This window comes from Neomonachus schauinslandi, chromosome 6 (genome assembly GCF_002201575.2).
Source record: "Neomonachus schauinslandi chromosome 6, ASM220157v2, whole genome shotgun sequence".
Classification (NCBI taxonomy): domain Eukaryota; kingdom Metazoa; phylum Chordata; class Mammalia; order Carnivora; family Phocidae; genus Neomonachus; species Neomonachus schauinslandi.
In genome coordinates this window covers 67,550,340-67,565,756 of record NC_058408.1, presented here as the reverse complement: position 1 = coordinate 67,565,756, position 15,417 = coordinate 67,550,340, and the positions used below count along the sequence as shown (strand labels likewise).

At 54.5% G+C, this 15,417-nt stretch overlaps 1 protein-coding gene across 1 annotated transcript in view; it reads left to right on the top strand.

Annotated features, from left to right (window-relative positions):
* The window catches only part of CNIH3 (cornichon family AMPA receptor auxiliary protein 3), a 218,974-nt gene that overhangs the window by 48,097 nt on the left and 155,460 nt on the right, over positions 1-15,417 (top strand). Inside the window, exon 2 of the transcript XR_002479778.1 lies at positions 6,616-6,722. The gene's annotated coding sequence lies outside the window, so the exon portion shown is untranslated. The remainder of the gene's footprint in view (positions 1-6,615; positions 6,723-15,417) is intronic.

The following is a 15,417-nucleotide window of genomic DNA, read 5'->3' as shown; positions in this document are numbered from 1 at the left end:
AGCATACCACAGGATACTATAGCCTGCCTGCCACAGCATAGCACAGGATACAATAGCGTGCCACAGCATAGCACAGGATACTATAGCCTGCCTGCCACAGAATAGCACAGGATACTATAGCCTGCCACAGCATACCACAGAATATTATAGCATACCACAGTATACTATAACATGCCACAGCATATTGTGGTATACCAAAACTCACCTCCATCCCTGCTCTTTTTTCAAGGCTGTCTGCAAGAAATGAGTACCTGGCATCTTGTTCCCCAGTTGGATTCATGCTGAATTGTGGAGACTCATAGGCTTCCCAGTGTGAGGGACCCGTTAATATGTATAGCAGGGATTGAGACATCGCATCAAACTGGTTATATGTGCACTCATCTTTGGAAGGCATTTGCTCTGTGCAGCGCCCTCTGATGAGGGCACGATGAACCACACCAGGTCCCTGTTCGGGAATGCTCTTCATGTGCCACAGACACGCTCGATGCCCGTGGCCAGGGTTAGGCATTTCCGCACATTCTGCCCAACCCACATTGTTTTATAGGCTGTTCTCTCTGAAAGCAAAGTCCATTTCCCCGAATGTCAGGAAAGGGCTATCTGCCACGCCAGAGCAACAAATGAGAGGCATTTCCATTTTAGGCCCTTATATTCTATTCTGTGTGAGCATTGTGAGAATCCTGGCCTGACATGGGTTTGGCAATGGATGGTTTTATTAAATAGAAGCTAGATGGTTTGAGATAAAGCACATCCTCCTCCCTTTCCACCCAAACACAAGCTTTTCCTTCCTGTCCAGTTCTCCGGATATGTTTCTTTTAGACAATGGTCATTAAAGCCAGACGTGGGCTGGTGCACCCTCATGAGATGGCACCGGCTCAGCCGTGGTGGTGGTGGGGGGACTGTGGAAGCTTCTGGCACGGGAAGGCACAGACTTTCCCTGCAAAGACAGAGGTGCTGATGCTCGTGCACTTGGGTCTCGTGCTGTGTCTGTGTCTGTCTTAATGCCTAAGGTGTGGTTTTCAGCGTGAGGGGCAGGACGTGGCTGGCGCTCTGTGGAATGGGCCGTGGGCCATTCTGGACCCTCCCTGTAGGGGCTCCGTGTGCGGCAGGGACTCTGTGGCTCCGAGTGCCTTCACTTCTCGCATCTCCCCGCTTGGATCCGCTGGACACGTGGGGCCATTTTAGTTTCCCAAGCACAGCTCGGATCAAATCACTCTCCTCGTTAAACGTTGATGACTCCCCATTACGAACGGTATCACATATACAAATATATCCTTACTTCAGCATCCTCTAAAGTGTGGCTTCAGTCTACCTGCCATTTCTGCCACAGAGGCAGGCTTTCCCCGCTACCCAAAGTGGAGCATTCCTCTGGAAGCTTCTGTAAGCTAAAGGGGCATAAATTGAAGAAGCAGTTACCTTTCACTTATATGGAAAATATTTGGGCATTCCCAGACCCAAGAAAACCTGCCTTAGGCTTTTCTGACACATCTTAGGGCATATCTTGCTAATGGATGCACAAAACAAATTGATGCTCAGAGACGCAGTCCACAGCTCTGGCGGCCTGATGCTGAGATGCTGAGTGTGGGTCCTGGGGAAGGAGCTGGGGGGGCCCCTCTTGCCGCTCTGGGCGCTGCCGCTATAGCAGCTCTCTGAAAAACAGACGCTGAACGCGATTTTCGCTTTAAGCCTTTCATTGTAAAAGCAAAAATCCTCTTCAGATGTCTTCTGCTTAGCGAGAACAGGTACTAATATAGGTCCTTCGTAGAAGCAAAGTGCGTTAACAGAAAGCTTTGCAAAGCGGGATGTGTATGTGTGTAGTATATCGTATCTACTGTAAAGTAACTTAGTTTAGCAGGGAACTGGGCACGTGAGCAGGAACTGGAGGCAAAGCAGGTCAGACACCAGAGCTGGAACCCACATGTCTGCTCCTGGTGAGTGGGACGCCCTGTGACCCAGCAGCCTGTCCTGGACAGCGGCCGGAGTGTCGGCCGTGTCCCTTCCCGCGGAGGGTACCCTGGCCACGGGATGAACCCGCAGCCCTGGGTGTGGGGGGCTCAGGCTCCGGGCCCAGCAGTCTCAGGGCTGGGGTTGCTGTGGTGTCCACGCCTGACCCCCAGGGGCCGCGTGCCCAGAGCTTCCGTAGACTGTGCCAGGGTCTCCAGGCGGTTGCCCCGGGAAGGTGCACCTGAGAAAGAGGGGTGCCCCCCTGAATGCTTTCCTGCCTCGGCTGGGCCGCGGGATGCAGCTCTGAGTCCCTTCCTGCGGACCCCCAGCCTGGAGCCCCCTGGCCCTCTGCTGCCAGCACCTCTCGCTGAAACTTGACAGCCGAGCTCGGGACTCCTTCCCTGGACGGGCCTGGGGGAGTCTGTGGGTGCTCTCTGAGGAATTGCCTATGGGGTGCACTGCTCCTGGGAAGGGGGACAGGGGAGGACAGGTGGAGGCTTCCGGGGGCCAGGCTGCCAGCTGCAGGCTGCGTGCAAGGCGTGCAGATCCACCTGCCCCAGGCAGGGAGGCGTGATTCTCAGCGGGGGTCAGATCTCTGCTCTAGGATTACTGCAGGCGGTAGCCTGGAGCCCGGGAGGGAGGCCAGGCATTGAGGGCGGAGGCCCAGACCCCTGTTAGTGTCTCGGCCCATTGCTGGCCCTGCGTGCTGTGGGAGTCAGGCGGGCAGGGAGCGTTGCCGCGGAGAAGATGGGTGCCAGGACCCACATCCCGCAGAGTTCTGGAGCCCCCGCTGCCGACAGGTGTCCCTGCTCCTCCCAGGCCCCATCTGCTGAGAGGAGGGGACCCAGGGAAGGAGGCCCAGTGCTTGGAAAAGCCTGGCTGAATATGTAAAATAAAAGCCAGAGGATGTGGTTTGGGTTGTCCCTGAAAAAGATCTCTCTTTATTTATTTATTTATTTATTAAAGATTTATTTATTTAACAGAGAGCTAGAGAGAGAGCACAAGTAGGCAGAGAGGCAGGCAGAGGGAGAGGGAGAAGCAGACTCTCCACTGAGAGGGAGCCTGATGCGGGGCTCGATCCCAGGACCCTGGGATCATGACCTGAGCCGAAGGCAGCCGCTTAACCGACTGAGCCACCCAGGCGCCCCTAAAAGATCTCTATTTATATGTGGAAGGATATTTTCAGATGGGGCTTCTTGTGAAGACAGGAGGCTGTCCTCTGCAGGAACTGCCCGTTAAAGGTGCGGCACATCTCAGCACGGCAGGCGGGGACACGGTCACGGTCACAGTTGCCGTCCTACCCGGGGCCTCCAGTCCCAATCCACGCTGTGCTGTCAGACCAGACCCATCCTTCTCCCCAGACGTGATTTAACAATCTGTGAAGCACTCCTGTTTCAGGAGGTGACAGGAGGGGCAATTAATTCCTGTTGGTGACATGCTCAGAGGTCCCCAGGTGAAAACGCCGTATAAATAGCTGGATTTTCTCCGTGAGGACCGAACCTGTGTTTTCACAGTCACACTCATGCGTAATCGCTCAGCGGGTGGACTGGTTCCATGATTTCATATTCAGATCCTTGGAGGATACTTCCTTCCTTTCAGTTTCTTTTCCTTCTTCTTTAAAAATATTATTTAGGGAATTTTTTTTTTTAAGATTTTATTTATTTATTTGACAGAGAGAGAGAACACAAGTAGGCAGAGTGGCAGGCAGAGAGAGAGGTTGAGAAGCAGGCTCCCCGCGGAGCAGGGAGCCCGATGCGGGGCTCGATCCCAGGTCCCTGGGGTCATGACCTGAGCCGAAGGCAGATGCTTAACCGACTGAGCCACCCAGGCGCCCCTAGGGAAAATTTTTAAAAATATGGAGCTGTATGGAGAATATGGAGCTGAACAGCCGTGTACCCACCAACCAGAATGAACAAATATTGACTTTTTTCTACCATTAACAACCTTTATTAGCACTTAAAAATATTTTTATTTTGCAATGCACCATGAGTTATATGTGGCTTTAAAACTTTGTTTTTTTTTAATTTATTTTTTATTTTTAAAAAAGATTTTATTTATTTGAGAGAGTGAGCGAGCACAAACGGGGGGAGTGGCAGAGGGAGAAGCAGGCTCCCCGCGGAGCAGGGAGCCCGATGCGGGGCTCGATCCCAGGACCCTGGGATCATGACCTAAGCCGAAGGCAGATGCTAACCAACTGAGCCACCTGGGTGCCCCAAAACTTTGTTTTTAAAGTAAAGGAAATAAAACATTTGTATGCACCCCATCCCGCCCTTACGTTCCTGTAGCTGCCGAGGTGACACTGTCACAGATGTGTGCCTGCGTGTGGCCGCGGGTGGCTTCTGTTCCCCCTGCATACAACAGAACCAGCCACAGAAGGATGTGGGTGCACAGAGCATGGAGTTTGGAGTCAGGCGGACCAGGGCTTGAGACCTGCCTCGCCACCTCTGGCCTGGGTCCTCTGGCCTCCGAGCCTCAGTTTCCCCGTCTGTAACCTGGAATTGATTAGTCTACAGCATTGTTGTTGACATTGGAGATAATGCTTAAGTGGTTAGGTCAATAAAGGAACTGATATGATTCAACCATTTTCCCCCCTTTCTCCCTGGGTGGAAAGACTTTGAGAGTAGGGCGCCTGCCCCAGCCTGTATTAAATACCCTCTGTACATTGACAATGCCTCCTGGCTCAGTGTAGAAGCTAATTAGTTGTTTCTTGAAGAAATGATTGAAATGCCCCAGCCCGACACCTTATTGCTCTTGATGCTCTTAAATCAGATTCGACATGGCTGATGATTCAGGTGCATTTTTGCAATATTGTGCCCTCCATGGCTAAATGCTCGTTTTGCAGACCCCCCCCCTCACCGGCACCATGGTCGGACATCTGTCTCTGGCAGGACATGGGAAATACAGGAGCCGGGACAAGGGGGACACAGGGAAGAGGTCACAGGGGACAGGGACGCAGGACACAGACACAGGCAGGAAGGGGACAGCAGGGGGCGCCAAACCCGCACAGTTGTGCCGGGACGCCGAGCCTGGCCCAGCGACGGGGCCTCACGCTCACGTTTTCCTTCGTCTGCTCCTCACTCCCTTTCCGGGGATTTGGTCCTTTCCTCGGTCACAGTTGGATTCCCAGCTCGTGGTCGAACAGACCAGCCGCACCCCCTCCTCCTGTAAGCTTACACCAAAAGTTGCCCGAGGCTGTTGGGGTGCCCAGGCAGGGCGGAGGTCAGGGCCCGGCCGCCAGGCGGTGCGGCTGTCCCCCCACAGCCCCGCAGTCAGCATCCCTCGGCGTGAGTTTGTTCGTCTTCAATCGGGAGCCGCAGACCAGGTGCGTGGCCCAAACTGACATGCTCAACCGTAACCAGGGTGCGGGTGTTAGGAGGTGGGCCTCGGGAGGCGATCGGTCATGAGGGTGGAGCCGCCATGAGGGGGGTCAGTGCCCCAGTAAAAGGGGCCCCGGAGAGCTCCCTCGCCGCTCCCGCCCTGCCCCCGCCATGCGAGGACCCAAAGAAATCCGTGATTGTTGTTCAGGCCACACGGACAGGACACGGTGCTGGTGCAGATCCCGTGGTTCTGTGAGCGCCTCACGCCGTGCTGGTTTGTACCCGCAGGGAACAGGGGCCCGTGGAGTCTCTGGCTGGGCACTGCGGGAAGCCATCCGGCCCAGGGCCTCCCAATCCACAGCCCTTCACCTCCTGTCTCGCCTGCTTTTGACACACTAATCTGCATTCCTGCTATGTGATCGGCTCAGTATGTTAATGACCACTGGTAAAAAATGTACACAGATTGATTTGCAAAGAAAGCCACGAGCATGTATGGAAAATCAGCATTCTCCAAATACACACTGTGAGGCCGAGTTGATGTTGCCACCAGAGCATCTAGGGCGCCTTCTTTACCTCGCATGTGTGGGATTGGTGTGACTCGGCCCACAACCCTGAGGTGCAGCGCGGAATTCAGCTGGGCGTGTTTCCTCCTTGGCCAGTGGCCATAGCCAGGAAGAGTCCGGGCCAGCCTGGAGGGTGTCGGGGTTGGGGTGGTCTCAGACACAGCCGTGAAGGAGGCAGTGCTCAGCCTCCCTCCGGAAGGGTTTTCCTCCTGTGGTGGAGTCTCGGGAAGTGCAGGGCCCAGATGGGGACCTGGGCCAGCTCCCCACCTTTGATTGCCTGCGGCGGGCGGTGGGGGTGTTGAGTGTGGGCGTCTGCAGATGTGTGCTCAATCGTCTGTAATTTTATACGCATGTTACGGTGCCAGTATGTTATGCTCATTTTGAAGAATGCATAAAAATTCAGAAAAGACAAGGTGAAGATCACGTAAACAGTACTTTTAGACGTCTTGTTAATTGCCGTTGTCAGCTAATACCTGAGGCACGTTGATGCCTCGGATTCAGTTTCTCGTTCCCAACACTGAATGTAAGGATGCATTTCAGGTAGTCTTGATAATTTGGCAACTGTTCGGCTGACGTGTGGAAGCTGATTATATTATCACTGTTTCCCTGACGATGTGGCTGACTGAGCGCTCACCACGACTGCTCTTCTTGTTCACTTTGTCTTCCCTTATTATATAATCCACAGTTCCTTTTTTAGAAAAAATTTTAAGCCTCTTGCCCATTTTTCGGATGGTTAGTTTAGTGAACAACTAGATCTCTCTGTAATTCCACTTACCGAAGCTTGTCTGTTGTAGGTTGCGCTGTGTGGATGGAGAGCCCAGGGATGAAGTCACCGCTGTCACCCGGGGTCTGATCCCTCAACGCCTCGATGACCGATCGCTGATACGTGCACCAGGTGAAGGTGTGAAAGGCATTGCTTAGAGTGAATATTGAAGGAGCTTGATTTATTTTGTATTTAATTATATAAAAATGACTGCAGCGGGTCAGGAAGTGGAGTGTGAAAACTTCCATAAGCCAAAATGGCGTAGAGAAGAAGCAGTTAGTATCGATTTATAGGGAAGATTTTTTTAGTATTCCCAGACCCGAAAAATAATCTGCCTTAGGCTTTTCTGACACATCTTAGGTCACATCTTGCTAATGGACGCACAAGACAAATTGATGCTCAGAGACGCAGTCCACAGCTCTGGCGGCCTGATGCTGAGGTGCTGAGTGTGGGTCCCGGGGAAGGAGCTGGGGGGGCCCCTCTCGCCGCTCCGGGCGCTGCCCCATAGCATCTCGCTGCAAAACGGGGATGCTGAATGCGATTTTCGCTTTTCACTTTTTTTTCGTCAAAGTGAAAATCCTCTTCGGATGTCCTTCAGTTAGCAAGAACAGGTACTAATGCAGGTCTTCAGCAACAGCAAAGTGGCTTAAGGTGAACTTCCAAAAAGCGGGGGCTACCTGGATATGGAAGTTTTAATATTTTCCTCCTTCACCTTCTGGGTCATCTTTTACTGCCCCCAAATCTAGAGATCACAAACGTAGAGATAGAGTGCAGGCAGTTTGGGTCGGCATGTCAAGCCTTCACAGCCCAACCTTGGTTTACCTTTCCAGCTTCATATTCAACTACAAACCCTGCTGCCATGTGGCCACGTCCGTGGGCTTTTCCACGAGACGGTGACCTTCACTGCTGCTTTTCAGGGCTCAGCTCAGTGCCACAGACGGCAAATTCTTACACCTCACAGACACAGGGCTGCCAGGAAGAGTCCTGGGCTTTCTGCCTTTTGGGTTGGGTGGGTGCAAAGCCTCCCCCCACCCCAGACAGTGGGGCCCACCCCCCCGTGTCGCGACAGCCATCCCGGGGCGTGTGGATGGCAGCGTGGTCCTGCACAGCAGAAGCTGATGGGCCGTGTGGTGCCTGCCATAGGCAGGGCATGACTGTGTAGACGGGGGGCCTCGTGGCACCCTCTGCCACCACCACATCATCCCCGCTGGTTCTGTCCCTCCACAGGGTTATGATGACATGTCCTGTCCTCGCAGCGCCATCCTGGGACCCCTCTGGGTTTTTTTTAGGAGCCACAGGTGTGCAATCTGATGGCTCTGTCCACTCCCCCGGCCTGGCTTGTTTCCAGGGCAGAATTCCACGTGAGGCCTGGAGCTGTGGCCCCTGTCTGTTGTGATGGGCAGATCTGGGACAGGCTTCGTGTGTGTGCATCTCAGCTACTTCCCTCAATCCTCTCAGCTCTCCTGAGCCAATGGAGAGCGATCCCCACGGACCCCACTGACCCCACGGACCCGAGCTGCTGTGGAGGGATGCCTGGTTCTCAGGGCGTTAGGCCATGGGGTGTGCAGGGGCGACAGACTGGGAGCTTATTAGCTGAGCTGTCCCATAAACCAGGATGCATGAAGTTGGACCCGAGCTTTTGCTAGGCTGGGGTGGGGCTCGTGTCGGCCCTACTGGGGTTTACTCGTCTCCCTGGATTGGCATTTGGTGGCTCAGCTGCAAGGGCGCTTCTGTCTGATGGGAGGTGTGTTCTTGGTTTTCTGTTTCGGAGCGAATGTTTGCAAAGGAGAAATCCTGGCAGGTCGTTACTGACCCCCCAGTGAAGAGGTCACGACTGCTGGTCATGGGGACGCTGGTGGCTTTGAAAGGGCTGACGTGACGAGCGGCTGCTGGATATGATGATGGCCCTCTGTCGCCGCTTGTAGGCCGGCGGGGGGGTTTGGAGGCCGGGGTCGGGGCACGTTGGAAATGAATGCACACGCTGTTGGGGAGGCTGCAGCAGCAGCGGGGTTGGGGGGCCTCCCAGAGGTGGCCGCCGACTGCAGCGCCCTCTGCAGCTGGGAGGTCCGCACCGACAATGCTCAGCTTCCGAGCACTCTGGATGCACTATTACTTCAATAAACATTAATCGAGCGCACAGGCCGGGGATGCAAGATGGACCTGGTGCTGCCCCCAGAGCCGTTCTGTCTCACGCAGTTGCTATGGTCACTTGGTGACCCAGGCAGGGTGGGAGGACGAGCCTCATTTTACCCCGCGGGAGCACCCCACACGGGGCCAAGCAAGCAGGAGAGGGAGGGCTAGAAGCCAGCCTCCTGGTCCAAGTCAGGCGCCTATGCTTCCGACAGAGGAATCGTGCTTAGGGACGGGGTCCCTCGAGATGGGACGCGGCGGCTGGGGGGTCGACTCTCCACGTGGGACCTCAGGAAGTCACTTTATGTCCTCCGGCCTCAGCTTCATCGCCTGCAAAAGGAGGTAATGATGATCCCGAGCCCATGGGTGGTGTGAGGATGGAATGAGGTAACGTTTGTCACGCGTTAGGTCAGCCTCTGAAGGCCGGACACACTTCATAAGTGGCAGTTACTACCACGCTTACCATCAGGCAACCCGGCTGACTCTGGGCTCGAGACCCCAGGGACGGGCCTGGGAGACTGTCTGTACTGCGTGTAGCTGGCCATGGAATAGCAGCTGATGCCGCACACACGCTTGGGTGGAAGCCTGCAGACCTGGAGGATGTGCGCGTTGGCTGACATCACTCGCTCGCTCTCTTGCTTGTGACTTACGTGAGGGAAGTGGAGTGGGCTCGTTCGCGTCGGTGGTACCGCGCTCCGGATCCAAGAACGCTGCGCCGGTCTTCACTGCAAGTAGTAAGGACCAAGTGAGGCTTATCCGGTGTTCTCATTCGGGGCCTCTGATTCTGAGTTTATGTCACTGAGGGGGCATTTTGACCCTCTGCTAGGACATGTCCCACGACGAGAACACTGCGAGGCAGACGCCAAGCCCCAAGAAGGTAAGGTTCATGCCGACCAGAGATGGGGGAGGCCTAGTGCAGGGGTTAAGGCGGGCAAGCAGGTGCTCCGTAGCCAGGGACTCTGCCGAGAAGAGAAGCAGGCTAACCAGCTCCCAGCCACCAGGGTTCACCGTACACACTGGGTTCAAGGCAGGCAGAGCGCGGGGCAGGGTGGGAAATATCGCTCCGGGGCCCGTTAGCGTCTAGGCGTGGGCCAGGTGGCCCACGTGTCACTGACACCTGCCTGGGAGGGAGCTCCCCGCCGAGGCCTGAGGACCCAGCTCTTCCGGATCCTCCCCGCACAGTCGTCCTGCTCTTCCTCAGGCACTGCAGCCGGGGCCCTCGCCACAGGATCAGAGCTCTGAACACGTCAGCCACGGCCAGCCTCCGGCTGACAAAGTCCATTTTCCTAAAGGTGCACGGTAGAAAGTAGAGGACTATGCTGCGTTACGTGCAGTCTTCTCTTAACGTCTTACTATACTTTATCATGCCCCTTTCTTCATTCCTTCCTCACTCTCCTCCCGCGAAACACCAGGCGTCTCGTTGAGGTGTGTGTGTGACTGTCACTTCTCCCCTTGGGGCAGAGAGCGGGGAGCTGGGGGTGTGTATGGAGATAGGTCAGGGCTTCCGGTACTGCCTTGATTCCTAATGTAAGGCTCAGGTCAGGGTTAACTCCGAAGTACCTCTACTCTGCGATGCATCTGCTCCAAACGAAGGGGCTCATGTTTCTGGACCCGTGTGATTTCTGCCATATATCCCCACATAAATCATCCATCGCTGAATTTTCCTGGGTCTTGCTTTTATTACTGTGTCTATTTCTAGTTCATTGCAATGAATATGAATTACATCTTGTTGGTTGGTTTGGCTTGAATTGTGTGTTGGTGCCACACTAACCTGGGAATGCGACTAGTCAGGGACACACCAGCTAGAAGGGCGGTGGATCGCAGCTCTGGCCGCACATTCGAACCACCTGGGAGCTTTTAGAAAACACCTGGCCTGGGCCTGAGCTTCAAAGGTTCTTATTTAATTAGTCGGGAATGGGCTCGTGGTTCTGATGTGTGGTGAGAATTAAGTTAAAACCATGTGGTTTTCAGGGGCACCCGGGTGGCTCAGTTGGTTAAGCGTCTGCCTCCAGCTCAGGTCATGATCCCAGGGTCCTGGGATCGAGTCCCATGTCAGGCTCCCTGCTCAGCAGGGAGCTTGCTTCTTCCTCTGCCCCCCTTCCCCCTGCCCCGGCTCATGTGCATTTTCTCTCTCTTTCTTAAATAAATAAGATAAACCACACCATTTTCGGAGCATCTGTAAGACCCAGCTTGGGGCTGCTTCTCCCTGGGGAACCTTCTCTGACACCCTCTGCCCACAAGCCTCTTCTCTGCACACGGCCGTGCCCTGGGCTCTGTGTGCCTTGTGCCTTGTTGCTAGTGCTGATCCCCCATGTTATGACCAGTTTGTTAGTCTATCTGCCGTTAAAAGCTTCCCAAGGTCAGGCACCATTTATATTTTTAGACTCTGTACTCTCTAAATACTTAGCATATTTCTGGGTACTAATCACCAATGTTGGTTGAGTGGGTGAAGGAATCAAACTCCACGAACTGACCAAGAAGTCACGGTGGTCCCTTTGCAAGTCAGGTAGTCCCACAGTCATACTTTTGATTCATACTGATGATATCTTTTCTCAAGACTCTTTGCAGGACGAACTGGCAGTCTTAAGTATGTCCTGGAGACATCTGTCCCCCTGTCTTGTGATCGGAGTTGAGAAGCATGACTTGCTTAAGAATCTGGAGGGAGCAGAAGTGAGCGCTGGAGTCCTGAGCTGCTCACCACGCAGAGCCTTCCAGGTGTTCCTCGGCCTCCCTGGATGTTCTCAGCGTCAAGCGGCTCCTGGGTCCGGCCTGGCAATGTGTCATCTGTCTTAGCCATGATGCGTGCTCTCAGGATTCCCCGAAGCCTGCTGTGGGAGCCCAGGACAGACTCCCGGGTGGAAAGGGCTGCACGGGAGTGGGGTGTGTGCCAAACTACTTGGAACACCGAGCTCTTCTCCAAAAGCACTTAGTTTTCAGTGGAAAGCTGCCAGGGTGTTGAGCTTGCAGGATCGTTCCAATGATTATTTGCAAGGAGCCCTCTTAGAATGGACCATATGAAAGTAAAGTGTGTGCAGGGAGGGACTTTGTCTGCTCATCTTGCTCATCTGTGGGCCCGTGGGGCTTACAGCAGTGCCTGGCTGGGGGGCGGGGAGACACTCAGAGCCTTAAATCGTTAGATGAGCTTCCCTAGCTGTCTTAGCCATGCTGCAACAGGCAGAGCCCTGTGCCAGGAGGCGCGCCTCAGACACTCCAGACACTGTCATTTCTGGCGATGGGGCTGGTTCCAGAGGATGAGAGGCTTGTGGACAAATGGTGAGCTAACGGCCACCACCCTTCCTCCTCACCCTTCAGTAAATGCCCAAACTGAGGAGATGATACTGGGACCTGGAGTTGCCCCAAGGTCAACCTCCGCGGAGAAGTGAGCCAAGCGTGGCAGCTTTCCAGCCTCCGTGTAGTATTCCCAGCTCGGCAGCAGGTGCCGGCCCTACCGAGTGACCTCGCAGCAACGTCACACACTTGACTCAGGCCTCCCCACCCAGACCTCGCTCAGGCTTCAGCCTGGTTATCACGCCCTCCGCCCGCTGCAACTTGGGTCGCGTTTGCCGATGTCGCTTTTACCAGAATGACAGAGCAGGCTCAAGGTCAGTTGCTGCGATTTAAATGAGGCCGTGGGGACGGTCATTCAAGTCTAGGGCTGCACTATCCATTATGGTTGCCGCAAGCCAGCTCGCAACAATGGAAATGGAAAGGAATTAAAATTAAATGCTATTAAAATTCAGTTTCTCAGTCATACTAGGCCACAGCTCCAGTGCTCATGGGACTCAAGCTGTCACACACGACTTGAGTTCCCTTCTGGCCGGTGCAGAATGGAAGATGGGCGTCATGGTAGGAAGTTCTACTGGGTAGCGCTAGGCTAGAGTGCCCAGAGGCCAAGGCTGTGCGCCCAGCTGATGGGTGGTGAGTTCTTCTCCCAGGGTGCTCAGCGGCAGCTGCACCTGTCACAGCCCCCCTGCACCTCTGACTCCAAGTTCTGCTTCCAAATGTTGCTCGAGGATCCACCACAGCTGGGAAAGCAGGGTTCATGCAGAGATGCAGGGCGTCCCTTCTGGTTACAAGTTTGCATGAGGTCGAACCATATGAAATTGCCTTGTTTGTAGGTTGGAACGCATTGAATGTCATCGATTTCCTAAGGCTCGACTTCATACAAGGGAAAGGGAAAAGAGTGACAGAGATTCAGGGGCAGGAGGAGCACCTGTGGCTTGTCCCTCTTTTAGGCCTGTCTTTGATTACCATGGGTTGATGGTAACCCAGATAGTTTTGACTCAGCAAAGGGTGGTTGACCGAAGGTCTGCTTGTTCCTTGTCTCCCACTGCTGCAGAGAGGTGCCTATGTGTAGTGGAATAGTTAGGCTGTGTACAGCTGTAAGATAGCCTGGCTTTCCTGACCAGCAGCCCGGGGATGGTGGTTCTGGGGTTGGGTCCGTGGCTCCAGGACATCAGGGCTCTGGGTTGGCATTCCTGCTATTCTCCTGGCCTTCCCCTCAAGGTCCACAAGGTGGCTGCAGAGGCTCCAGCCATCACGTCCCTGGCTCCAGCCATCACGTCCCTATACAACCATGCCCAGAGGCAGGTGCTGGGAGTGGGCCCGGGTAGCACGGGAGCTCTCTGCACGAACCATTCTGCCTTTCAGGGAGGAAAATCTTTCCCCTAGCAGATTTTCCCTCTATCTTATTGACCAGAGCTTGTTATGAATCCATCCATTAAATAATCTGGAAAAAGGGGGCGCCTGGGTGGCTCAGTTGGTTAAGCGACTGCCTTCGGCTCAGGTCATGATCCTGGAGTCCCGGGATCGAGTCCCACATTGGGCTCCCTGCTCAGCGGGGGGTCTGCTTCCCCCTCTGCCCTCTTCCCTCTCGTGCTCTCTGTCTCTCATTCTCTCTCTCTCTTAAATAAATAAATAAAATCTTTAAAAAAAATAATCTGGAAAAAGGGAATGTGTTTATTAATTTTGATTTGGTGATTGATGTCCTGAAACCAGGCATATTGCCAAACAAACAAAATTGAGATTCCATCAGCCGGGAAGAAGAGGTAGTGGGAACGGACACGGGGTGGGCAAGTAGTGGCATTCGCCGCAAGTTATTAACGCGCTGCCAGTTCGTGAATGACTTTGTTTCCCCCTCCCCACACCCACTGTGTCTCCTTTAGTGACATATGCCGGCTTCCCTCTGGGTGTGGAGGGCGGTGGGAGAGGATTCTGCCCCCGTCGTTCCAAGGGGGGAACGGGATCCGAGCCAGGAGGCGGGGCTCAGTGTCTGAGTATTGGGAAGAGACGGGTCTGCCTTGCCCTGGGGTGTCTGCGAAGGTAGCAGGCCAGCCGGAGTGGCTGCTCGCTGATGCCGAATGAACCAACGAAGCTACCCTGGAGGAGAGGGGGATTGAAGGAGGTGAGAGACGGGTCCAGGCGAAATTGCTGGGCAGCTTCTGGCTGGACCATTCGGTTACATGACCTGGTTAGTCCGCCCTCCCTGCCTCTCTCTGTCCTGTTACATCCGTAAGCCAGTCTGAGCTGTGAAAGACTCCTGCCGGGAGCCAGTGCCTAGCAGTGGGGTGCTACCATGATGGAGCCCACCTTGTACCGTCCCAGGTAGGACGGACGGCGACGAGGGTCTTCCTTTCGCCCGCTGCGGAGTTAGCAGTCTTTGTGATGCTCTAACAGACCAGCCATAAATTGTTGCCCACTTTCTCTTGGGACCCAGGACAGGTGCTGTTTGAGACTGTGTTCTTGTCCTCGTTAAAGCTCTTGGTAGAACCTTCTAGGCTGTGGAATGTGTTGGCTCCTTCTGGAAGTTCCCAGTGAGTTTCTATGAGAAAGAGATAAACTTCTCCCAAAGTTGGTCCATCTGGGAGAGAAAAAGAAGAAACATTTGTCTTGGATAAAAAAAGGTCCTTTCTGCCCTTGGTAGCTGAGATCCAGGTAATGCGGTGCTTTGTAGGACAGGGAGCAGCAGGTTCTCTGCCCTGCGATGGAAGTCATTCTGGAAGAAGCAGGAAGACCAGAAACAGAGCAGAAGATAAGACCGACCAAGGACGGAGCCAGAGCCCGAGGGCCACTCGTCCTCGTGGTCGTCAGAGACCTCACTGCAGAGCGAAGGGCCGCGGGACGGGAGAAGGTGTTAGAGCTCACGGAAGCACAAAGGGCTCACGTCCAGGGCTCCTACAACTAAATGAGAGACGATAACCAGCCCCGCAGCAAAGTGGGCATCTGCAAGAGGGGTATCCAAATCGACACGGAGAGACGCTCAGCCTCCCTTGTCATCCGGGAAATGAGACAGTGGCGGTAGGAGATCTAGGAGATCTCAGCCCACCCTCCACTGGGATGGCTGCCGGGGCAGACCTGGGCCGCACACCTGGAGCACCTGCTGGAGCTGTCGCCCCCTGCTGGTGGGGCCGAGCAGCGACCTAGCAGAGCAGAGGGGTATTTCCTGAATGGGTGCATTTCCAAACAATTCCAGTCGTGCTTGTGTGAGCGCTTGTGTGTCCCGACCGGCGACACAGCATTTTTAGTGATGTTGTCTGTATAGTCCCACACTGGAAAGACTGAGTGGAATGGGTAAGAACATCGTAAACACTATTCACCAATGAACAAAAGCCAACTGTCGGTCCGTGCAACATGACTGGAGTGCACAGGTCCCGTGTGAGGGCGAGAAGCTTGACAGAAGAGGATACGTACTGTAGAGTTCCAC